The sequence below is a fragment of the Euphorbia lathyris genome, chromosome 5, assembly GCF_963576675.1.
Source record: "Euphorbia lathyris chromosome 5, ddEupLath1.1, whole genome shotgun sequence".
Lineage (NCBI taxonomy): Eukaryota > Viridiplantae > Streptophyta > Magnoliopsida > Malpighiales > Euphorbiaceae > Euphorbia > Euphorbia lathyris.
In genome coordinates this window covers 65,331,670-65,356,774 of record NC_088914.1, presented here as the reverse complement: position 1 = coordinate 65,356,774, position 25,105 = coordinate 65,331,670, and the positions used below count along the sequence as shown (strand labels likewise).

Genomic DNA, 25,105 nt, shown 5'->3' with positions numbered 1-25,105 from the left:
GTGTTAGAGATGCCCTCATCATTCACTCTTTCTTGAAAGGGACTTCGCCTCAAGTCGCTCACTATGTAATGATGATGCTTGTTGGATTTGAGTGGACTCCAAATTCTCAAATCGAAACAAGGTACGACTCGAGATGAATTCAAGAAGCTCATTCCACATATCTCAGGATCCGTCTTCACCACACTAACTTCTCCCCACATTTCTGCTTGGTTCTTGTCACTCGTGCTACCGATGCACCCATTCAGGTTCAACTCCCGAGTGGGACTAGCTTCCAAAGTGGCCTCCATCTTCTTACTAGGTACTAGCACCCTCATCATCAAATATACATGATGCTCGTCGGCATTATTATCACCGTCATAAGTCTCTTCGTATTGGCTCCATTCATCAAGTCCCGACTCATCTTCATCATGGAACCAACTTTCTTCACTACCATAAGCTTCTTCATTTCGGCTCCAATCAACATTTTCAAACTCATCTTCATGACGGAGCCTACCTCCATCATACTCATAGTTATCCTTGCGATGTTCTCGTTCAACATCCTCTAATTCATCATCACAATAGAATCTACCCTCACTATCTTCATACGGAGCCCTATGTCGATCCCACTCAACACACCAATGTTCACTCTCATCGTAATAGACTCTATCTTCGTCTTCTTCACGAGCGGACCCATACCGGTTCCACCCAAGTCCTCTACATTCCTCCTTATCATAGTAAACCCTATCATCCCCATCATGATCAAGCTCATTTGCACGATGATAAAAGTCACCGTCCTCACATATTTCATCTTCAAAAGCGCTCACCCTCTCTTCAAACTCATCCTCAAATTCGCCTTCATAGTAATCACATTCCTCATTTCTTTCTAGCTCATTCTTGGATTGGTTTTCCTCTTCATCAATCTCCTCTTCTAACTCTTCTTCGTCATGATCGCATTCAAATTCATTTCCCTCTTCGTCCACGATCCATCTTTTCCCATGACCTCTCGTTTCCTCCCACTTATCCTTATAGTTCAAGCCAATTAACTCACCTGCCAAGCCACCCGACTCACAAGACATGCTACAACCCGACATGGTCGAACCACCTACATCTCTGCCATCACCATAGCCATCAATCTCCATACACAATGCAAGTTCAGCCCTCTTCTTAAAGAGATTAATAAGCCCAAACTCCTTCTCCCCCTCTTCAAGGCAAATATCCTCAATGTCCTTAAGCATACACATGTAGCTATGCTTAAGAGGCATTTCATCAAACACTTGGGAAGCATCAATTGCTACATAGTTTTCCCCAATTTCTTCACCTACAAAAACTCCTTCCTCCTCATCCACACACAAATTCACATTCTCATTCACAACATCATTATCAAATAGCCCAAAATGAGAATCTAAATCCACTTCAACATCACAACCAACATCATAAACATTCAATTCCTCACTAGAAATACATTCACTCATAATATCCATATGAGAATTTGAAAATGTTGGGTTTACCTCGTCCTTGTATAATGGAGGAAACGTTTGGGTTGAGCTTTGAGGATGCAAAATAATGGTTTCCTCATCCTTTTTCCGTTGGGCTCGACGTTGTCGCCTCCTACTATTTCGGGTTCCCCTTTGGAGTCTTTCCATCTCTTCTTGCTCCAAGTTCTCTCTTGTCTTTCTCAACATCTCGGCATACTCAAGCTCTATCTCCTTTGTCTCGGCTTCAATACGCTCTTTGATGGCTTGTAGTTCACTCGGTGTAATCATTGTCGAAAGAAGTCTCCGTGTAGGAAAACGATCGGCTCTGATACTAAATGATACAGATCGGTCTCGGGATGTGTTAGTTTTAATCTTAAACTAATAAAGAAGTTCTTCATAAGCTAAACTTGTAGGAGTTAATCTCGGGTTTTACGGACTAAACCGTAGGAATAATGAATTCCCCCATGGTTGAAGGTTGAAAACCTTAACACAAAGCGTCAAAGAAGAAGATATAATTTTAATTTGATAAAAGATAAACATTACAAAAGAAAGAGATGCATTTATAGCATCTCAAACCTAATTGGTTAATTACCTAAAGGGTAATCACCTATAACTAAACATAATAAACTTGAAAGGGTAAAATGGTAAAGGTAAGGGATAAGAGGTATGTGGGTATTAAGTGTGGGGGCAAAATAGTGAAACAAGAGGGACCAAAATGAAATTAACCATCATGGCCGAAATCCCATTTTGCTGAAAATAAGGGTGACACGACGTGTCATATGGGTGACACGGCATGTCACCCTTTGAAAACGTTCCTGGAAGTTATTTTCCAGTTGACACGGCATGTCACAGGTGTGACACGGCGTGTCAGCTGGGAAAAACAGCTTCCTCCCTGTTTCTTCATCCCATGTCGCTAGCGTCGGGGCAATCAGCGATTTTCTTCGGTCCCATGTTAGAGATGCCCTCATCATGCCTTTAAGGGATTCGGCTTGTTGACGTGGACATTTTCAGTTCAGTGTAAATAAATAAAAAAATAATAACTTTCTTGACTATGGGAGAAAAAGTAAAAAAGTAATTTTTTTTACAGAAATCGATTTCCACTAAATTCTTTCAAGCTGGAAATCGAGTTTGGAAGAACCTGCTAAAAATGGATTTTAGTATTAGGGGAGAAGATCGATTTGGCGATTCTAATGCTGAAAATCGTGAAATGGGAGAGTAGAAGATTGAGCTAGGAAGAACTTACTGGAAATTGATTTCTACGTTTTTTTTACTCTCTATCTATCTATCCTAATCAATAAAGTCTTATTTTTATTTGTCCACGTCAATAAATTGAATCGCCTTAACGATACATTCTGCTCAAACTCGACGGAAAAGTTACATAAGGGTCAAATTCATAACAGAATCAATGATAAATGGCTCAATATGGAAAAATAATTGATCAGATGCTTGATCCTTGAAACAGGAAAAGTTCAGGGCTTAATTATAATTTTTGCCATAATTATATTTAGAAATGTCAAGATTTTATTCTTAAAAATGAATTTTAGCAGAAATGTACCTACTAATTTGCCAGAAATGTCATAAAAAATAAAGTAAATCCCATATATTAATTTTAATTTACTCAAAATGTTTCATAATGACATTTCATTCTAAAATCAAAATTGAGACAATTTATAACACAAATGGAAGTTTTCTGGTAATTTTAAAACTGATTGAAAAGTTTAGCAATGCTACGTCCATTTTACCCTTTATTTGTGTCATTAAAATATATTTAAAGCAATCCTATTAATATTATCATGAGATATATTTGAAGATGGAATATATTAAAAATATAAGTCAATACGACAAAACCTGAAATTGTGGAGAATGTTACAATAAAATCAGCCAAGAAAGACCTATCCAAATTCCCCATTTCTTAACCACAAGGTGAAGATAGGATTATGCATTTGTGGGAGAAATTTAGCCACAACATAATTTATTATATATATATATATATATCTGAAAAGGTACATGAAATAAATATTTTTTTAGTTTCTGACTTTTTTTTTCTATTATCTCGTGTTAAAGTTTATGTGATCAAAACCGTTGTTCTTTGGGCATTGAGTCTTCCTTGTAAAAAAAAAGTAAAAGTTATTATAAAGTACTAAATTTTATTTACATTATAACAGCTTATCTTTTTTTTTATTAAAAACCAATCAAAATTTTGTTGGTCAAAAGCTATGACAAATACATTGTTAGATAGCTTTTAATGTGAGAGGTTAAATTTTTGAGTGAAACAAAATTTATGAATTGTTAATTCATTGCATGGACTTTAATGATCCTATATTATTTAGTCATTCATAGTTAGATCTATGTTAGAATCATAGGATTGAGATTCAAAACATCCTAAGGTTTAGAGTTAATAAGTCTAAATTTAACGGTGAATTGCCAAATAATATATGGTCATTAAAGTCCATGTAATCACTACTGCCATACTATTACCTTAAATATCATGACTACATTAGACTTTGAAAATCTTATTCATAAAATCTCAGTTTCGTTAAAATTGTTTAAATAAATATAGCAAATTTATTGATTTTTTTATTGAAGTGTCAAATTCATTGATTTGTATCCTATTTTATACATGAAATAAAATTAAGTACTTTGTTTTAAAGAAAAAAATCAATTGTTTTTTTCGTTTTAAATCAATTGTTTTTTTTTTACTTATTTTCTTCTCCAAGAACTGACTTTATAAGTTGAATTAAATGTTAGAATGTATTTCCAGTCACTATTTTTTTTTTGGTAGGAAGGAAAGAGAAAAAGAAGAAAAAAAACAACAAAGACGCTTAACTCGGGATCAGCCTGGAAAAGCTGACCCCACCAAATCATCCAAGATCAGGGACGAAATGAATAACGGAGGAGAAGAAAAGGTTGAGAGACCTAACATCCTTGAATGACCTTCAGCCGCAAGACGGTCCGCTACTCGATTTTGCTCCCTATAAATATGGCCGAAGCTAAGAAAATCAAAGGAAGAGCCAATCCTTCTAATACCTTTGATTAAATTTTGGCTATTCAAGCAAATAGCATTATTCTCCGATATCATTTTGACCGCTTCAAGGTTATCAGACTCCACCAGAAGCTTCTTCACCCCCAGATTTTTCGCTAGCCTAAGGCTAGAAAAAATCCCCCAAAGCTCTGCAGAAAAGGACGATTCCATGCCCAGATTCTGAGAGAAACCAGAAACCCAACCACCACCATCATCTCTCAGAACCCATCCCGCAGCAATTCTCCCATCCTTTAGACAAGAGCCATCACTGTTTAGCTTAACCACACCTTCACTAGGCCTACACCAGCCTAAGAGATGGACCTCTTTCCTCTTAATAGCCCTAGCCAAGGGATCCTCAACGAAGCTATCAACCAAGGTGCAAATCTTTTTGGAAAAGAAATCAAAAACATTAGGCAAAACAACTGTTTCTCCTCCAAAAATCTCCTCATTTCTCCATTTCCAAATCTGATGGCAAACCACCACAAATAAGAGAACACCATGCTTCAAATCCACCAAAAGTTTCCCATTAATCCCATCCACAAACCAATCAAGCTCAGAGTGGGCTAAAAACGAAGACAACACATTTATAGGGAGAACTTTCCTCTTAACCTCTTTACTTTTCGCACAATCTCTGAGAGCATGGCACAAAGTTTCTTCATGACCTCTGCATCTGCCACAAGCTCCAGACTCCACCAAATGCCTCCTTTTCCTATCAGAATTAGTAAGCAACCTATTTTTAACCCCTAGCCATAGGAAGCTTCTAATACGGTAAGGCACTTTTAAGGCCCAAATCGTCTTCCACACCTCTGGGTGCGAAGTATCCAACTCTTGATAGAACGCCTGAAAAGCCGATTTACAAGAAAAAGCCCCGTTGTTCGTCAAAGACCAACAGTAACTATCCCTGTCTTCCTCCTTACTACTAATCTGAACTCCTCTAATTCTCAGGAGCGATTCCAGACTAAGGTAAGAATCAAACTTAGACCAAATCCAATCACCCTCAGAATCCACCACATTTGCAATCCTCCAGTTCTAAATTTCTAAAGGTGGTAAAGACTCACAAACCTCCAATAAAGGCTTTTTACCAATCCAAATATCATTCCAAAAGCTGATGGATCTACCATTCCCCACATTCCACCCAATCCTTGAGCAAAATTCAGCAAAAACCGCACTAAGGCCTTTCCAAAGAAAGGAACAATTAACCACTCTATCCTTAGGACCCCCAAAAACCTTATCCTTCCTATATTTACCGCATAATAATTGAACCCAAAGAGCTGAAGGAAGTTGCCACATTCACCACAGAAGTTTCATTAGTAAAACTTTATTATTATATCTGGCTTTTCTAATGCCCAAACCTCCCATAACCTTAGGTTGACAAACCTCATTCCAAGGAACTAGGTGAATCTTCCTCCCCTCCTCAGCTTCTCCCCACAGGAACCGACGATTAATTTTATCAAGATCCTTGAGAACAGGCTCAGGAACATGACAAGCCTGCATAATGTGATTAGGAGTCGCACAATTGACAGACTGAACCAAAGTAAGGCGGCCTGCGAGAGAGAGATTATTAGCTTTCCAAATGGCACACTTCTTATTGGTTTTATCCAAAGTATCCTTAAAAGACGCTTTCGGAACTCTTTCACTATGGAGGGGAATTCCCAGATACTTCCCCAGAGAATTAGTCAGAGGAATTCTAGACAAATCACTCAACCTTTTGCAGGCTCTCTGATTCATATTCTTAGAACACATCATCCTGGACTTCTAGATATTAAGCTTCTGACCAGAGGCAGTACAGAAACAATCAAGAATATCCATAATCACACTTAACTGCTCCTCATTACCTTCCGAAAAGATCAAAACATCATCTGCAAAGAACAAGTGAGTAACCTGGGGACAGAATTTATTGATGGCCACCGGGTGGAATTTCCCATTGTCAACAGCATCATGGATTAAGTGAGTCAATCTTTCCATTGCAATAACAAATAAGAAAGGGCTCATTGGGTCCCCTTGACGGATACCCCGGTAAGGAGAAAATTCCTCTGACATATCCCCATTGATCAAAACTTGAAAAACAGGAGAAGAGATACAAACCTTAATTAAACTCCTCCAATTGTCCGGGATCCTTACTCACTCCAGACTCTCAAGAAGGAAACTCCAGTTAATGCGATCATATGCTTTCTCCAGATCCAACTTAAGGGCCACAATACCTCTCTTCCCCTTTTTGATTCTCATAGAGTGGACCATCTCTTGGGCAATGACCACATTATCCATCATTTGTCTACCAGGAACAAAGCTTCCCTGATTCTGGCTAATGATATCAGGAAGAATACAACAGAGTCTATTGGCCACAATTTTAGTAATAGCTTTATAGAGAACGTTACAAAGACTAATAGGCCTTATTTGTAAGAAAGAAGAAGGCTTCTCAACTTTAGGAATCAGAACTAGAAGAGTTCTGTTCACAAGCCCAATATCCTGAGACCCATTAAAAACACCTTTAATAAAGCTGTAAATGCCTTCCTTCACAACCTCTCAGTGCTTATGATAAAAACCAGCAGGCAGACCATCAACCCAGGAGCTTTAGTAGCCCCAATACTAAAAATGGCTTGATCAATTTCTTTCTGGGAAATAGGGTGGAAGGCTTCCAGAATTCTATCCTCTCCCACCATGGGAAAGGTAGCAACAGTCCGAGCCTTATCCAGATCAACATGGCCCTCTTTAAAAAGGTTTTTATAGAAGTTAAGGGCCAAGTGACGAATATCTTCATCCTCATAGACCCAATCTCCATTAGAGTCTTTAATAGCATCAATCCTATTGTTCTGTCTTCTAATAACAGTAGAAAGATGAAAATACCTGGTATTCCGATCCCCATCTTTGATCCAGGCTTTCCTAGATTTCTGAAACCAGAGAAGCTCTTCCTGTCTAAGCACAGCTTCCAACTCCTTATGAAGGGTTCTGAGGAGATCATCCAAACTGTGATCGAAACTAACCTCCAAACTACGATGAATGCCCTCAATTCTACTCAATAATTTATTCTTTCTCCTAATAATATGACCAAAGGCGTTTTTATTCCACCCTAGAACATTCTTTCTGAAGCCCTCAGCAGCTTGTAGGACATTAGAGTGAGGCTTCCAATTGTCTTGAATGAAGTCTTTAAACTCAGGATGAGATTCCCAAGCCACCTGATACCTAAACGGTCTCTCCCCCCTAGGCTGATTGCCTCTCACCAGCCTGACTAAGATAGGACAGTGATCCGAATGCCGAAAGGGAAGATTTAACACAGATACTTCAGGAAATCTAGTTTGAGCTGAAACATTAGCATAAACTTTGTCCAAACAAACAAAGGTACTGTTGCGCTTCCAAGTGAACTTATGACCAGCGGCACCCAGATCAGAAAGCCCACATAAATCCATACTATTCTTATGATTGAGGCAACGATTAATATAGTGATGCGCACCCCCTCTCTGATCACTCATAAGGGGCAATATCATTAAAGTCACCAGCCACAAACCACGCTTCAGTCATACTAACACTCACAGAGTAAAGAACCTCCCAAAGCCGTTTCCGATTAGCCAGGACAGGAACAGCATACACCAGGGTAATAAAGAAAGGTTTATTACCAGAAAAGCTCACTTTACTATGAATAAACTGTTTATCCATACTAACAATATCGAAATGAACTCGATCTGGCTTTCAGAAAAGCCAAATCCACCAGCCCGGCCAGTAGCCTCCGATCTAACATAATTCCAGTTCCTAAACTTTTTAACCACCTCATATGCTTTAACTCCACTAATCTTAGTTTCCATTAAAACAAAACAAGAAGGATTAAATTGTTTAATTAAATTTTTAACATGGATACGGGTAGCCTTGCTAGCTGCTCCTCTAACATTCCAAACCAACAAATCCATAGAAGGGAGGACAAACTAACCGCACCCACAACCCTAAACCAGGTATTTATTAGGGGCTCTTGAGAGCCTCGCCGAGGTACCAACAGGTCCCCTCTTATCTGACAGAACCATAGAATTATGGACACTTTTTTGCTTACCCTTAGGCTTTTTCAAACTAATTTTGTTAACACCCATAACCTTCCCAATACTAGGTTCACCACAGTAATTAGGAATACTACCCTCATTTAACTTCTCCTTCCTTTGAGAAGCCTGAGCTTGGGAACCAAACTGGGCTTCACCTTTAGAAATAAAAAGGGGATTAACAGTCTCAACCACATTATTTGATGGTTTAGCAGATTCTAAGCCTGGCATGCTTTGCTCAATATGTTCGTCAGCCTGGTCAGATTCTTGAACCTCTTCAATAGTCAGAGCCCCAAATCTGGACCCTGAAGTGATGCCCGAAGCAACCCCAGAATCCACCTTAATTTTTGGGCTAGGCTTCTCCTTGACAACAGGATTAGCAATAGGATGGGTCAGAGTAGACTCGATATTAATGACAGGGGGATGATTTTGTACAACAGATGGACGTGTCCTTCGTCTAGCCGACCTCTTAGCCACCATCCAGGGGCCAAAATTCCCCCCATCTCCTTGGATCCCTTCAGCTCTTCCATTAACACCCTCAAATACCTCCTCTAACACCTTCTCCCTCTTGGGGCAACCCTCATGAGTATGACCATACATACCACATTCAAAACAAATATTATGTAAACCTTCATACTCAATAAAGTATACCTTATTATGAACATAGAATTTGACAAAAGAGGTTTGGCAAGATCAATATCAATACATACTCTTGCAAACTTACCTCTAATAGCCCCAATTATAGTTTTATCCACATGGTGAACCTTCCCAACAAAACGACCTATCTTATTAAGAAAACTTTCACTATAATATTCGATAGGTAGGCCCGGGAACCTAACCCATGTCAAAATCCTGTTTACCGAGCAATCATGAGGATTAAAATTAGGAACCCAAGGCCATAAGGCCAGAACATGATTAGAAATAATGTACGGACCCCCATTGATCACAGCGTTATAATCCTCAATCCGAGTAAATTTAATGACATAGTAGTCATTTTCTAAATCAGTAATACTGACTTTCCCTTTCTTTGACCACTGAGCTTGGATCCTCTGAGTGAAATAGTTAAAACTAATTCTTTTCCCAAGCACCGTTACTATTAATGAAATCCTCCACTTATCCCTAAGCGCCCGCTTATCAGCTGAGGAAAGCCGGATCACAGGACAAAGTGGATCATCTTGATCACCATCCTCTTCGTCAGACTCAGAATAAACTTCTTCCGACTCCCCCTCCATCAAAACTTCATCCATACAAGGCTCCTCCTCGACCACACCCATCACCGTATCTTTCCATGAAGTTTTCCCTATTCCAAGATTAGAATTGAATTTATTTTCCAACTCTCCAATAGGTTTGAGAGATCCATTCACACCAACCCAAGATTTGGAGGAAACCGCGTTCCCCTGAGCCTGACCACCACTAACATCTCCTAACCTACCCGAATCCCCTTCACCCGCCTGGATCTGACCCGCGGCCGACTTCCCCACCGCGGCAGCCTCAGCCCGTTCCAAATCAGCCCTACCCGCAAAATCCCTGCCCTCTCGGATCTCACCGGTGCCCAAACCCATCCCCGCACCCTCATAAGCCTCTGCCACGCCTCCCGCCTGCGGTGGCCCCTTGCCTCCCACATCCCTCGACAGCCCCGCCCCATCGCACGCCCCTCTTCCCCTTGCCATATCGATCGGTTGCCCAACGCCCCCCTACCCGCTAGCACACCACCACGCCCCACGGCCTCCGATCTCCCTCCTCCCCTATCGCCTTCCCCCTCCGAGCCGCAGACCCCTTCCACGCTGAAACCCCCTTCCTGTTCCGCCCTAGCCGCCGCATCCCCCTCACCACAAACCGCCGCCCCCCTTTCCCTAGATCTATCTCTCACCCTCTTCACCATGAAACCCTAGCTTTGAGCGGTTATTAATGTATTTCCAGTCACTGTTACTACCATAGAAATAATCAAATTCGTTAAAATTGTTTAAAAAAATTTAACAAATTTATTGATTTTTTTTTGAAGTATCAATTTTTTTGATTTGTATCATATTTTATACATGAAATAAAATTAAGTACTTTATTTTAAAGAAAAAAATCAATTGCTTTTTTCGTTTTAAATTGTTTTTTTTTTTACTTATTTTCTTCTCCAAGAACTGATTTTATAAGTTCAATTAAATGTTAGAATGTATTTCCAGGCACTATTACTACCATAGGAATAATCAAATTCTATACTGTTATATTCTACATGCTAATCCATATTAATTAATCTAAACATTATTAAGAAATGTGCTTTTTATTTAAATAACTAATTTTGGAACCCATTTTTAAAAATAATGCTTTTTATTTCGAGAAAATAATTTTGGAACCCATTCATATAATCTAAACAACTATGTCAAGTAATGATTTTGAATTATGTCAAACTAGTAAAATCAGTATTTTTAATATATTTTAAAAATTAGAATTTATAAATTAGATATCTAAGATATAATTTCTAAGGTTTAGGATTTATAAATTGGGTCTAGAATTTTTAAATTAGGGTGTAAAATCATACTTTATTTATAATATATATAAAATAATGACATATTAAGAATTAAGTTTGACGATATGATTTAGTTGTAAATTTGTAGTTATTTATGATATTTATGTATTTGACCCTAAAATATATAACATTATATTATTGTTGAGGCTAGATTTTAGTATATACCCAAAATCTACTATGGGCCTAATTTAGGATGCGCCAATTGGGTTCCTGAAATACATTCTAAAATTGATTTTTTTTTGAAGTATCAATTTTTTTGATTTGTATCATATTTTATACATGAAATAAAATTAAGTACTTTATTTTAAAGAAAAAAATCAATTGCTTTTTTCGTTTTAAATTGTTTTTTTTTTACTTATTTTCTTCTCCAAGAACTGATTTTATAAGTTCAATTAAATGTTAGAATGTATTTCCAGGCACTATTACTACCATAGGAATAATCAAATTCTATACTGTTATATTCTACATGCTAATCCATATTAATTAATCTAAACATTATTAAGAAATGTGCTTTTTATTTAAATAACTAATTTTGGAACCCATTTTTAAAAATAATGCTTTTTATTTCGAGAAAATAATTTTGGAACCCATTCATATAATCTAAACAACTATGTCAAGTAATGATTTTGAATTATGTCAAACTAGTAAAATCAGTATTTTTAATATATTTTAAAAATTAGAATTTATAAATTAGATATCTAAGATATAATTTCTAAGGTTTAGGATTTATAAATTGGGTCTAGAATTTTTAAATTAGGGTGTAAAATCATACTTTATTTATAATATATATAAAATAATGACATATTAAGAATTAAGTTTGACGATATAATTTAGTTGTAAATTTGTAGTTATTTATGATATTTATGTATTTGACCCTAAAATATATAACATTATATTATTGTTGAGGCTAGATTTTAGTATATACCCAAAATCTACTATGGGCCTAATTTAGGATGCGCCAATTGGGTTCCTGAGTTCAGGTCAAGATCCTACACCAAATTTAGCCCAATGGGTCGAGAGCTTTTGCATGGGTAAACCAATAAGTATATAAAAAAAAATGTCTATATAAAACGCTAGAAGGAGGGGTCGAACCTCCGACCTTGTGGTTAACAGCCACACGCTCTAACCAACTGAGCTATTCCAGCTTGATGTGAAAATGAATACTTTTTATTTTATATTATAAATCATTTAGTCCAAATAGAATATTTGAATAAATTTTATAGACGGAAAGGTACGGTAGTAAGATTTATCACATAATATCTACCGTAGAATTCTTATTAGTCGAAATTTAACGGTAACTAATCAAATTCATTTAGTGAGTCAATGACCAGGTGAAAATTATTGTTGAAAAATATATTCAATATTTAACAGTAGGTAAGTACAGTAGCAGATCAATACACATAGGCCAGGGGTAGTGGCACCATTATTGCCTTTTCCTCGTAGTTTTAACACGTTATTTTGAGATCGTTATCGGTTAAATTTGGAAAAATCAATAAAAAATGAAAATTTTACGAGCTATAAGATTGTGTTTGTAACAAAAAATACCACATGCACCTATTTGCAAATCCGTGAAACCACATAACATCTATTTATAATTAACCCTAATTGATTTGTTTTAACAATTGAGATCTCAATAATTATTATATTGCAATTAAAATTTTATATAAATTTTTTTTGAATCAGATGTCCATTTAAATGGAAAGCCCTAGGCGGACATCTAAACCGGCAATCCTAAGAGCTGCCCTTGCTAAAATTAGAGCCAAAATCGAGTGTAATAGTTTATCTCATTTGATCATTGGATTCGATGTCTCTCAAACGCTCTTTAAATAGATTCTCTTTCAACTAAATTTTTATATATATGAGGATTTGATCTTGAAATTTCCAATCTAATGGACTTGAAACTTTAAACTACACAAATGCATTTTTAACTTAAACCTAGAAGATATTTAGTATGAAGAATTATGGGTTTTTATAATAGTTCATTATTTGACATAATTAATATATAAATTAGGTCCTAACATAACATGTTGGGTTAAAAAACATGAGAATATGTAGGGTGGAATGGAAGCCAAGATGATTTGAACAGTTTTGGTCTTATCTCTTCACTCTGTCTGACACTTTGTTTTGTGGCCATTTGCTCTTTCACCCGCTAGTTTTGTTTGTAACCAATCAATCTCACTTGCTAACATTTTAATTTGTATATACAGCTACACACTTTACTATTAACATTTTATTTTATGTAATTTCCATTGTTTATATTGTAACTTTGTTTAACATTCATGCATATAACTTTTCATTAACCTAATACATCACCAGCTCCCCTCCCTGAACTTATCCATAAGAGTAGAATGTTCCTTACAAGAGTCTCACCAACTTCCTAAATTTACTTATTTTGTATCACCAGTTTTCTAAAATTGCCTATAAAAATTTATTAGCTCCCTAAACTTTGCAAATGTCACACCAGCTCCCTAAACTTACTTATTCCGTAACAACTAAATACAAAAATTTATTAAATCTAAATTATAAAAATGTAGCTTCATCTATTTATGAGGTAATTTTTTCTCTTCCCATACCTTTTACCCCTAACGTTAGTAGCCAAGAGCAAATTTACCCATAACGTTGATAATTTAGATCAATTTCAGACATTTTATAAACACAAATATTTTTGTTCCTTATTTTGTACCAATTGTATATCGATTCGTTCTAAAAAAAGGTTTCTTGTTTTTTATAATTTAGTAATAGAATTGGAGATTGATATTTATAAATTTGGTGAATTTTTTGAATTTTTTGTCCAATTCGTACAAAAGACAGTATATTTTTATTTCACATCCCAACATATGTTTGTGATTTGTTACTAATAAAATGGCGCACATGTGAAGTGTAGATGACAAGATTCATGACCGAGAAGACAGTTTGATGAATTATTTCTCAAATTAACTCAATTTATCAATATTAAGGGTAAAATTGCACCATTTTAGACGCTAGGGGTAAAATTACTCCTTACCCAAAACGTTAGGGGTATTTTTACATTTTAAACCGAGTTAGTATTATGGTTTTTGTATTTAGTTGTTATATAATAAATAAGTTTAGGTAGCTGGTAAGACACTTGCAAAGTTCAGAGAGCTAATAAATTTTTATAGATAAGTTTAGGGATGTGGTGATACGAAATAAACAAGTTTAGGGAGCTGGTGAGATATTTACAAAATTCAGGCAGTCAATCTACTATTATGGACAAGTTTAGGGAGCTGATGATATATTAGATCTTTCATTAAATTAGAAACTTCAATTTCAGTCTTAATATATTTCTAAAATTTAAATTAGGAGAGAATTAATACATTCTCTTCCAATTGAAGTATTATATATAAATATTATGATAAACTCTAAAAAACAACCTATGGGCTTTTGCTTTTTGTAAAACCGGTATGTGAATTTTGTTTTTATCCAAATGAAGATTGCGGTTTTTGTTTTGCTAAAAACGATGATTGTTTAGTTTAATCCTATAAAAATGACCATTAAAGATCTTAAAGTAGAAATTTTTAAAAATTGAAGTTGTTTAGTACCGTATTTACTATATAACCAATTTTTTTTTTTTATTTTACAAAACCATTATTTTTGGAGCTTTATCTCTCTAAAACATTTAGTTTCTCCTCTTTACCAAACAATACCTAGATGATCCCAAAATTAAAAAGTTGCTTAAAATATCAAAAAAGTTTTTAAATTTTTGAATTTTAAGATTGTCAGATTCATTTTAAGTTTTAGGTTCTTGTTTGTAGTAAAGCGGATAACCTTCATCATCTCCTTAAACGAAAACTTTAATCTCTATTTGGATAAAAAAATTAAATATCGGTTTGACAAAAAAAAAAAAAAAAGTGAAACAACATTGACGTTATTGTAAATATTAATGAATTTTATAGTAAAATTCGAACTTAAAATTTAATTAATGTTCATTTCAAACCACTTTATCAAGTGATTGTCAATAATAATTTAAAATTTAAACTTTTTCAGATTTATTTTGTAATTGTAAAATTTAAAGGTGATCTCACAAAGATAATTCAATTAAAAATTAAAATAAAAATTGCTACGACATGAACCTCGCCGAAACTGAGGCCGCCCTAGGGCTTTCCTCGCCGGACCGCCGCCGTCATCCCCACTCCGTTCCCCCCGACGACCCTATTCCCCCCCCCCCCCAACCAAATATACCGCAGCCTCAGAAACTCTCCTGGAAAGACATCGCCGCCGTGAAATCGCCTGGCCTGCCTTCCCGGACTCGCAATGACCTGTGTGCTGCTGGGTTAATTCGAATTGACACCATCGGAGATGATCCGCTAATCCCAATTGTGACCATCGATCCTGAGCTTAAGAAAAGGCTAGCAAAGCCTTGGGAAGATGCTCTTATAATTAAGATCCTAGGTCGTAATCTAGGGTATGTGGCCCTACAACGAAGAACTTTGGAGATGTGGAAGCCTATCGCAGGGGTGAGTATGATGGATTTAGGAGAGGGTTTTCATCTGGTTCAATCTGATAAGGAGCTGGACAGAAGCCATGTGATCAATGATGGTCCCTGGATGGTCCAAGGACACTACTTGACGGTCCGGACGTGGTCAGCTGCCTTCAACCCTACAGAAGCAAGCATGGAGAAATCGATGGTCTGGGTACGTTTTCCTCAACTCCCTCTTTTATTATATGATGAGGATGTCCTCTTGGGAATTGCAGCTACCATTGGGAAACCTATTCGTGTGGATGAAAATACAGCAAAGAAGGCCAGAGGGAGATTTGCTAGAGTTTGTGTGGAGATTGATCTTCTGAAGCCCTTGATCGCACAATTTGAGTTGGATGGGGAGATGCAACGAGTGGAATATGAGGGTCTCCATACTGCTTGCACAAACTGTGGTAGATATGGGCATCTTAGAACAGAGTGTTGTTAGCAAAGTGTGGTGCCGACAAAGACGCCCCTAGTGACTCATGACATGGTGACAGAGGAAACTGACAAAGGAGTCGACAGTGAAGCACAGGTGACCGAAGCCTCCTCGATACCTGAGCCCAGAAGTGAGACTCAAGTGACAAATTCAGAATACTATAGCCCATGGATGCTTGTGCCTAGGAGGAAATACCCGATTCGCAATAACAACCAAGGGATTAACAACAAAGGGGGGAAAGAGTACTGGAAAGAACCAAATCTGAACCCTTTTACAAGCCATCCAGAACGGGACCAAGCCAGTACAAGTAAGGTGATATTCAAAGGCTTCAATGTGATGGAAAAGGATTGTAATGAAAGTGGAAACACAGGAGGCATTACAGCGTGTAAACAGAAAAGTAAGGGAGCAGGAAAGTTGACATCTAAACAAAAAGAGAACAGGGAGCAAGGGCAAATTGTGCATTCAAACAAGTTTGCCAACCTATACCAAGATTCGATGGAGATATAAGAAGGTAGCCGTATGCCTGGCGAAGGGGACCAGGTAGGGGATACAACTGGCACCATGAATGGGAGAGGGAAAAGATCCCGTTTTAAACCGGATTTCAGAATGCCTCTTAGTGAGATGAACTCCAATATAATGATTGAGTCTCCGATTATGAAGGGAAATGACCGACTGATCCAGAAAATGAAAGAGAGGTCAGCGGGATTGAGCCTGGGGAAAATGGTTAGAATGGAGGAGCAGCCTCCAGGGTTGAACTCTAATTGAGTTACTGTTTGCTCTTGTGACTCTCTTTGCACTCTTGATTATGAAGGTTATCATCTGGAATTGTTTTGGTGCCGGTGGCACTTCTTTTCAAAGAGCTTTGAGGCATATGGTGAATGTGCATAAACCCCAGATTTGTCTGCCTTCTAGAGACTCGGATTCCTGGAACTAGGGCTCCTGTAATTGGTAAACAGATGGGACTTGCAAATTGTGAAATTGTTGAGGCAAAGGGTTTTAGTGGTGGAATTTGGCTTTTCTGGGATGAAGCCCAGGTTCAGATTAATGTTAAGGAGAAGAATTATCAATTCATTCATTGCACTGTTTTTTTGAAGGAAGGCGAGTTGAGGGACCATACTTTCGATCTTACTGTGGTTTACGTTCGACCTCAACTAATACACAAACGGAAATTTTTTGAGGATACGGATCAGCTACAAAGAAACACGACGGGACCTTGGCTTCTTTGTGGGGATTTTAATTGCATTAAAGAGGGGAGTGAGAAGCAAGGAGGGTCGGTTCGGACGCTAAATAGGTGTGGGCCTTTTACCTCCTGGATTAATAAGCTCGAGTTAGTCGACTTGGGATATGTGGGGCCGAAGTATACCTGGTATAGGGGTTCAACACCGAGAACCCGTGTGGTGTGCAGGTTGGATAAGGGACTTTGCAATTCCGAGTGGCGGATTAAGTTCCCTTCTACTGTTGTTCGTCACCTACAGAGAATCAAATCTGATCATACCCCGATTCTGGTGGACTTTCTTAATAAAACAAGCAGACCAAGGAGTTCTTTTCGGTTTATGTCAGCATGGCTAGAGGGCAACTCTTTGAATGACATTATTACTCAAAACTGGAGTGGCTCGGATACACTTGGCAACGCACTTAGTAACCTGGCTTATCCGCTTTTGGTTTGGTACAAAAATGAGTTCGGCAATTTATTCATCAAGAAGAAGAGAGCTTATGCTCGCCTGGGAGGCATTCAGGCAAGACTGGCTAGTCGGTGCACTAACGGGATGTTAAGGCTGGAGAGCAAAGTGAGATAGGAGCTGGAGACCATTCTGAGCCAAAAGGAATTGTACTGGGCTCAACGATCTCGGGTTCAATGGCTTAAGGAGGGGGATAGAAACATAAAGTTCTTCCACCTCTCAACCATTATCAGGAATAGATGCAACTGTAAAATAGGCTTGCGGGACATGGATGGAAACTGGATTTGGGATGAGCAGATTCTTCGTAGCATGGCTGGTGAGTTCTTCAAACAACTTTATTTTGAGGACCTCCCAAACAGGATCCAGCTCCACACTACGCATGGATTCCTACGATTAACAGTTCTAGCTACACGGAATTGAATCAACCTTTTACAGCGGAGGAGGTCAAGGAGGCTTTACGGAGCATGGCGCCATGGAAGGCACCAGGGCCTGGTGGGTTCCAGACGGGATTTTTTCAGAAATTCTGGGATACTATTGGAGCTAGTACCAGGGACTGTGTTCTCCGAAGGATTAATATAGGGGAGCTTGAGGAAGGTATGAATAATACGTTTATCTCCCTTATTCCGAAAGTAAAGGACCCCGAGAGTCTCGCTCAGTTCAGACCTATTAGTCTTTGTAATGTCAGTTACAAACTAATCACTAAATGTATCACAAATAGGCTGAAATTGATCCTTCATGATATTATGGGGCCTATGCAGAGTAGCTTTGTGCCAGGAAGACAGATCTCGGATAATGTTGTGCTGATACAGGAAACCATTTTCTCCTTTTAACGCAATAAGAATAAGAAGAAGCATATGTTGTTGGAGCTTGATCTGGAAAAGGCCTACGATCGGATAAACTGGAATTTTTTACAGGATACTCTCAGATTGCTTGGCATTCCCCTTGGACTCATCACTGCAATTATGAACTGTGTGACTACTCCGGTGATGTATGTCTTGTGGAATGGAGAAAAAGGGGAAGGCTTTAAACCGACACGGGGGCTCAGGCAGGGTGACCCTTTGTCTCCCTATCTCTTTGTTCTTTGCCTGGAGAGACTAAATCACCTGATCCAGGATGCGGTGGAAGCTGGGGAGTGGAAACCGGCTACTCTCTCCACGAATGGCCCTAAAATCTCCCATTGTTTTTTTGCTGATGATATTGTGTTAATGTCAGAGGCGTCAAGGGAGCAAGCGGAGGTGATCAAAACAATCCTGGGTGTTTTCTGTGATGGCTCTGGTCAGAAGGTGAGCCTTGAGAAATCATGCTGCTTCTTCTCTATTAATGTCCCGCTTCAGGACCAGAACCAGATTACTGAGACATTGGGGATTAGAAGCACCAGAAACCTTGGGAAGTATTTTGGCATTCAAATTGCACATAAGAAAATTAACAGGCACTCATTCGATTACGTGATTGACAGGGTTCGGAACCGGCTTGCGGGATGGAAAAAGAAGAGCCTGTCTTTTGCAGGGCGTACTACGTTGGTAAAATCCATCTTGTCGGCACTCCTAGTTTACACCATGCAGACTGCGGTCTTCCCGGTCAGTGTTAGTAAGAGATTAAACGGCATTAATAGAAGCTTTATGTGTGGAAGCTCGGCTAGTAAGAAGAAGATGCACCTCGTAAAGTGGGATGTAGTTTGTAGCCCAAAGGATAAAGGGGCACTAGGAATTAGGCAGACTAGAAAGGCTAATCTCGCGAATGCAGCGAAGTTGGGTTGGAGGTGATAGCTCTCATTTGTATAGGGTTTTTAGGCCCCTTTTAGCTTCCTTTTGCTTTATTTCCTTTTAATTTCAGTAGCGTTTTATTATCTTTTAGTTTAAATTAGCAATTTCCCTTATTTTTGGAATTTTCGGTGTTTTCAGGGATCATCAGGGACTTTTCGTGCATTTCCGAACCAGACCAAAGCCCATTGGGGAATTACCGGACTTTTCAGGGACCATCGGAGCACTTTTGGGATTCATCAGGGACCATTAGAGTATCTTTCGAAAGCCCAGGGACTCAAAAGGATAAAAACCGGAGTTTAATCCCCCAAATGGGACCTGTCTCGGCGAGACACAGGCTGTCTCGTCGAGACAGGCCCTCGTCTCGTCGAGACAGGCCTTGTCTCGACGAGACGAGGCGGGGGAAGGCGCGCCTGCGCCTTCCCCTTTGCTGAAATCCGCGAATATTAAGCCCAAAAGCCCATTAAACACTTTGTAAATGCCATTTTTACCCCTGAGGCATTAGGGTTTCCTTCCTAATTCTATAAATAGGGAGCTAAACCTAATCTTTCAGGGGGGATTAGCCATTGAATAAATCAGAGAGCCGCTAGGGCTTTCTCTCCTCCATTATGTAGATTTTTAGGTTTTAGATTAGATTTCCTGCTTTCTAGGTTAGGTTTATTTTTTGTTTTGTCTTTTCTTTCAAGAACGATTGATGGGAGAAGCTCTTCATCTTCTATTTTTATAATCGAATCAGACAAAGCGGGTTTCAGATTTCTATCTCTCTCTTTTATCTTTTGCTTTTATAATTTATTGTGGATGTTTTCCGTTATTCTTGATTTCCTCCTATTGTGATTAGTTTGTCTATGAACTGATCTCCATCCAATTTGGGATGGGGATGAAATTGATTGTATGAATATGTATGATTAGGGATCTAGGACCTTTGATTGATCAATTTATGCATGCTTAATGCCTAGATATTGTTAGGAACAGGATTTATGCTAGAATGAACATTGATAATGATCAACTAGCCTGTTTATGTATATAATGTGCCTAATACCTGTTACCCTGACATTAAATAGGATTATAGATAGATGAGAACCTGACCACGGAATCGTCTATACCGAACTTGTGTAAATCTGACTTCGCTAGAGACCACTAGGAATGAGGCTTTGTGGCTGGGCTACGGCTTTAGCCTTAATTGTCAATAAACCTAATGCTTTGCATGACCTAGGGTATATGCCTAATCAAGCTGTCACCCGAATGCATGTGAATAGGAAGGACAATACTGATCATATTAGTCTTTCACTTAGGGCAATTACCTTCAATCATTGGTAAAACACAAATCTGAACTCCCTAAACCCATACCTAGGAGTTAATCAAAGGATTCCTCAACCTATATTGTGCCATCCGTCAATTCACCTTCTACCCTGTCAATTGTTCACTTTATTTTGTTATGTTTATTGCTTTTGATTCAATTAGTTAGTTAAACAAAAACCCAACTTTTATCCAACCCTCTAAACAATTAGATCATTCTAGGTAGATTTGCTAGTTATAACGAATAGTCTTTGTGGTTCGATCTCGTGCATAGCACAATATTACTTGTTGCGATAGGATACACTTGTCCTATTAAATGCTATATACTTTACGAGCATCAGGAGGCTTCTCATGGAGCCGGATTGTGTTTCGGTTAGGGTTCTCAAAGGGATTTATGGGGGTAATAGGAGTGGCATGGAGCTGTTCAGGAAGAAGAATCCTCAGAGTACCATTTGGAAGAGTATTATTCAAGGGGCGGTTATTCTAAAGCAAGGCATTAGCCGCCTAGTCAAAACGGGGCGGGAAACGAAGTTTTGGATGGACAGGTGGCTGTTTGACGGGCTCTTATGCGAGAAAGCACTGGTTATATTGACAGATGAAGATAAGGGGAAAAGAGTGGCGGACTACTAGCAAGAGGGTCAAGGATGGGATTGGGATAGCCTGTGCGTGGCACTTCCTTAGTATGAACTATTCAGGCTCGCTGCTACTGTCCTATTTGGAGAGGAAACTGACAGGGATGGTTGGGCTTTGGAGCCGAACATCACAGGGAGCTTCTCGACAAAAACTGCATACGAGTTGCAAATGAATCAATCCAGTGTTGTGGCCAGTAGTTGGTCTGACGCGGAGTGGAAATCGATCTGGGGTGTTCAGGTAACTGAGCGGATTAGATTCTTCCTATGGACTGCTGGGCATGAAGTAGTTCTTACAAAATGCCAATCATGTTCGACGACATTTTAGTATAGATGATAAGTGTGGGTGCTGCGGAGAGAAGGAGGATCTGATACACTTGCTGAGAGATTGTGTTGAAACTCGTAGAATTTGGCTGTTCCTAATCCCCGACTAGTTGGCATTTGGAGTTCTTCTCCGGCGATTTGAGGGCGTGGATGATGAGAAATATAAAATCTAAGGAGAGATGGAATGGGATAGCCTGGGCGTCAGTTTTTGGTATCTGCTATTGGCTATTCTGGAAATGGAGGAATGAGCTCGTGTTTGAAGGCGTAGGGCGTGGACTGGTAGAGAGGATCGATGAGGTTATCCGGCAAGCAAAGGAGCAAGTCGGGGCTACGCGATGCTATCAAAATAGCAGCATGGCGTTACCGTTTTCTGCAGATCGGCTGGTGTAGTGGGCGCCTACGGCAGACGATTGGATCAAAATTAATAGCGATGGTGCGAGGGGAAGGGAGCCGAGCTGGGCTACTTGTGGGGGCTTGGCTCGTGATAATCGCGGAAACTGGATTAAAGGGTACTGCTGCAATTTGGGCATCTGCTCGGCCGATTTAGCAGAAATATGGGGACTGTTTTACGGTATTGATCTAGCTCGGAAGATGGGTTGGAGGAAAGTCGTGTTTGAAATGGATTCGCAGGTGGTTGTGGATGTAATTAGAAAGAAAGGTACTCGCTTTTATCGTTATGATTGGCTGATTGAAGAATGTAGGAGACGCATTGGTTCGGATTGGAAAGTCAAAGTTGTTCATATCCTTCGCGAAGGAAACAGAGCAGCGGATTTTTTGGCAAATTTCGCAGGCACAATGAGCTTAGGGTATCACGGGTGTGACAATCCCCCTGCAGGCCTAATGGACATCATCAATATGGATAATTGTGGTTCTGGCATTATTAGAAGAGCTCGGGCTCCTTTCTATGTCTTTTTGCTTTTGTTTTCGGGGTTTAGGCCCTTCCTACTGTTCAAAAAAAATTAAAAATTAAAATAAACGATATGCAAAGTTATCCATTTTTTTTCGAATCATAAACGTTGGAACTTTAAGGAAAAAAAAGACAATCACTTTTGATTATATAAAGTGAATTTTTATAATATTTTTTATTTCACATCCCAACATATGAAGATCCTATCCAAGTAGTCTTTATGCTCCTTAAGTTTTACAATGTTTGAGGATATTCTTATTCTGTTAGACTTTGGCCATGTTTGGGAATTAGCTATTAGCTGTTAGCTGATTACATTAGCTGATTTGACTAGCTGATTTGTGTAGATCTGTTTGGTAAAAATTAGCTGATTGATAATAGCGATTTGTGCAAAAAGATGAATAAGGGCATTTCTTTTTTTAATACATAAAATAATTAGAGTTAAAGAAGTCCATTAATTTTAATATTGCAAAATGCTAATTGAAAAAGCTCCTAAAAGGAGCTTTTTCTAAATTAGCGTTTTCATCCCAAAACTCTCTCCCAAACCTCTCTCCACCAAACACTCCATTCAGCGGTTTCAGTGGTCAAACCGCTAAAGTTGGTCAAAACCGCTCTTTTTATCCCAAAACGCTTTTTACCAAACAGGGCCTTTATTTTAAAACTTTTAAAAGAAGCAGGGGCGGAACTAGGAGAGTTGGGGTGGGCTCGAGCCTCGGCAGGTCGCCGAAGAATCGAGAAATTTTTGTTTTTTTAGTAATGGTGTCTGATAATATTTTGGAGAGAATTATATTGACTCTATGTAGTATTATTTCAATATTTAAAGATAGATGAGATAGTTAATGATGCTTACTTTTATTTGGGAGGTGAATGTTCAACTCCCTCCAACCTCATTTTCTTTTAAAAAGTTTTATTTATTTTAATTTTATTTTCAATAAATATAAAAACATGTTACCATTATTAATTAATTTAAATGGACTCTTTATTTTTATTTTGATAACACTTTTGAATTCATTTTTAATATGTCTTTACCATTAAAAAAAAGTAAACATATTTAATATTTATTTTTATTATGTTTTTACCATTAAAAAAAAAAAGTAAACATGTCACTCTCAAAAAAAAAACATGTTTAATTTTTTATTAGTTCAATGCTAGTTTCTAAAAAATGATAACATTTTTACAGTTTTAACGCGTTGGAGGCTAAATTTTTTTTGTCCAGCCCTAACGGGCTGGACTTTGAAAATTTGCGATCAACCGCATGGTTAAAATTAGCCCCCCAAATTATTGTGTTAAAAATTATTGAATTTTACGTGATATAATATTTTTAACATTATAAAAATTTAGTATTAAATATTTAAGCCTCGGCTTAGTTTGGGTTCTGGTTCCGCCACTGAAAAGAATGGTAAGTATTTCATTTGTAGTATGGATATAAGTAATTAAAATATTACAATGTAGATATATTAGAGCTTGGATGCATTTTTGATATTATAATCGTGATTGAGTAATAATAGACAATATTTAAAATTATTTTTGACACAATGACAGAAAATATAAATATAGTCCATCTATGATCAACTTCAGAATCTATTTCTTTGGAAATGGTCACGAACTTTCAATGAGTATATGATAATTAGACCTAGGTATGGGTTGGGCCGGGTCGGGCCTGTCGGGCTTTTAATACAGCCTGACAAGTCCAAACCCAGCCCAGCCTGTAAGAAATTTAGTCGGACTCGGGCTCGGGTTGGGCTCGGACCTAAGATATGAATCCCAAACCCGCCCGTCCAAGCCCATCTGTATATTAAAAAATATATTATAATTTATATTTTTTGAATGAAACTAGGGGGCGAATCAGAGCTGTAAATCCCAACTAGGTTGGCACCTACCGTAAACTAAAACACCCGAGCCTGCTTTATTAAAAAAAGAAGAATAAAAAGTTGTATACAAATGAATAAAACCACAGCAAACACTAACTGAACGTGTAAACAGTTCTGCTATTCAAGTTTTCGCTAATAAACTCCAGGCAGGGGGTAGGCGGCCGATCCCACCAAACGGCTTCCAAGCTCAGGCGACCCAAACTGGCTAAACAATCTGCAACCTTATTTCATTCTCTGTAAATGTGCGTAATTAGGACCTATATTTCATCCATTTGAACCAAGCAATCCTCCCAGCCCCATCTTAACTCCCATGGAACCTGTTTTGAACGAGTTCGCATCATTCCAACCACGAAAGCAGAGTCGCTCTCCAGCCACAACCGATTCCAGCCCTTCTCGTGAGCATATTCAATTGCAACCATTGTAGCTTTAAGTTCCGCTAGGTGAGCTAATGGAAGAGTCACCGGTGATGCGAAAGCACCCACCATCCGACCCGTGTGATTACGGAAGATACCCCCGTAACCCGCAGAACCATTCTTCACCGACGCGTCAGTATTACATTTAATCAATCCATCCGTCGGGCGTTGCCATATTACCGGGATTATTTTAGGCGATTTAGAGTGACGCGGAGTAATCGCCAAATTGGAGAGAATCTGCTGCTCAACCATAGAGTTCCAAATATAGCCTTTGCTTAAACTATCAGCCTGATACACTTG

At 38.4% G+C, this 25,105-nt stretch overlaps 1 non-coding gene across 1 annotated transcript; it reads right to left on the bottom strand.

The window, feature by feature from the left end:
• Positions 1-12,084: 12,084 nt before the first annotated feature.
• On the bottom strand, positions 12,085-12,158 carry TRNAN-GUU (transfer RNA asparagine (anticodon GUU)). Its single transcript has one exon. It is a non-coding gene; the product is annotated as a tRNA-Asn (tRNA).
• Between the last annotated feature and the right edge of the window lie 12,947 nt (positions 12,159-25,105).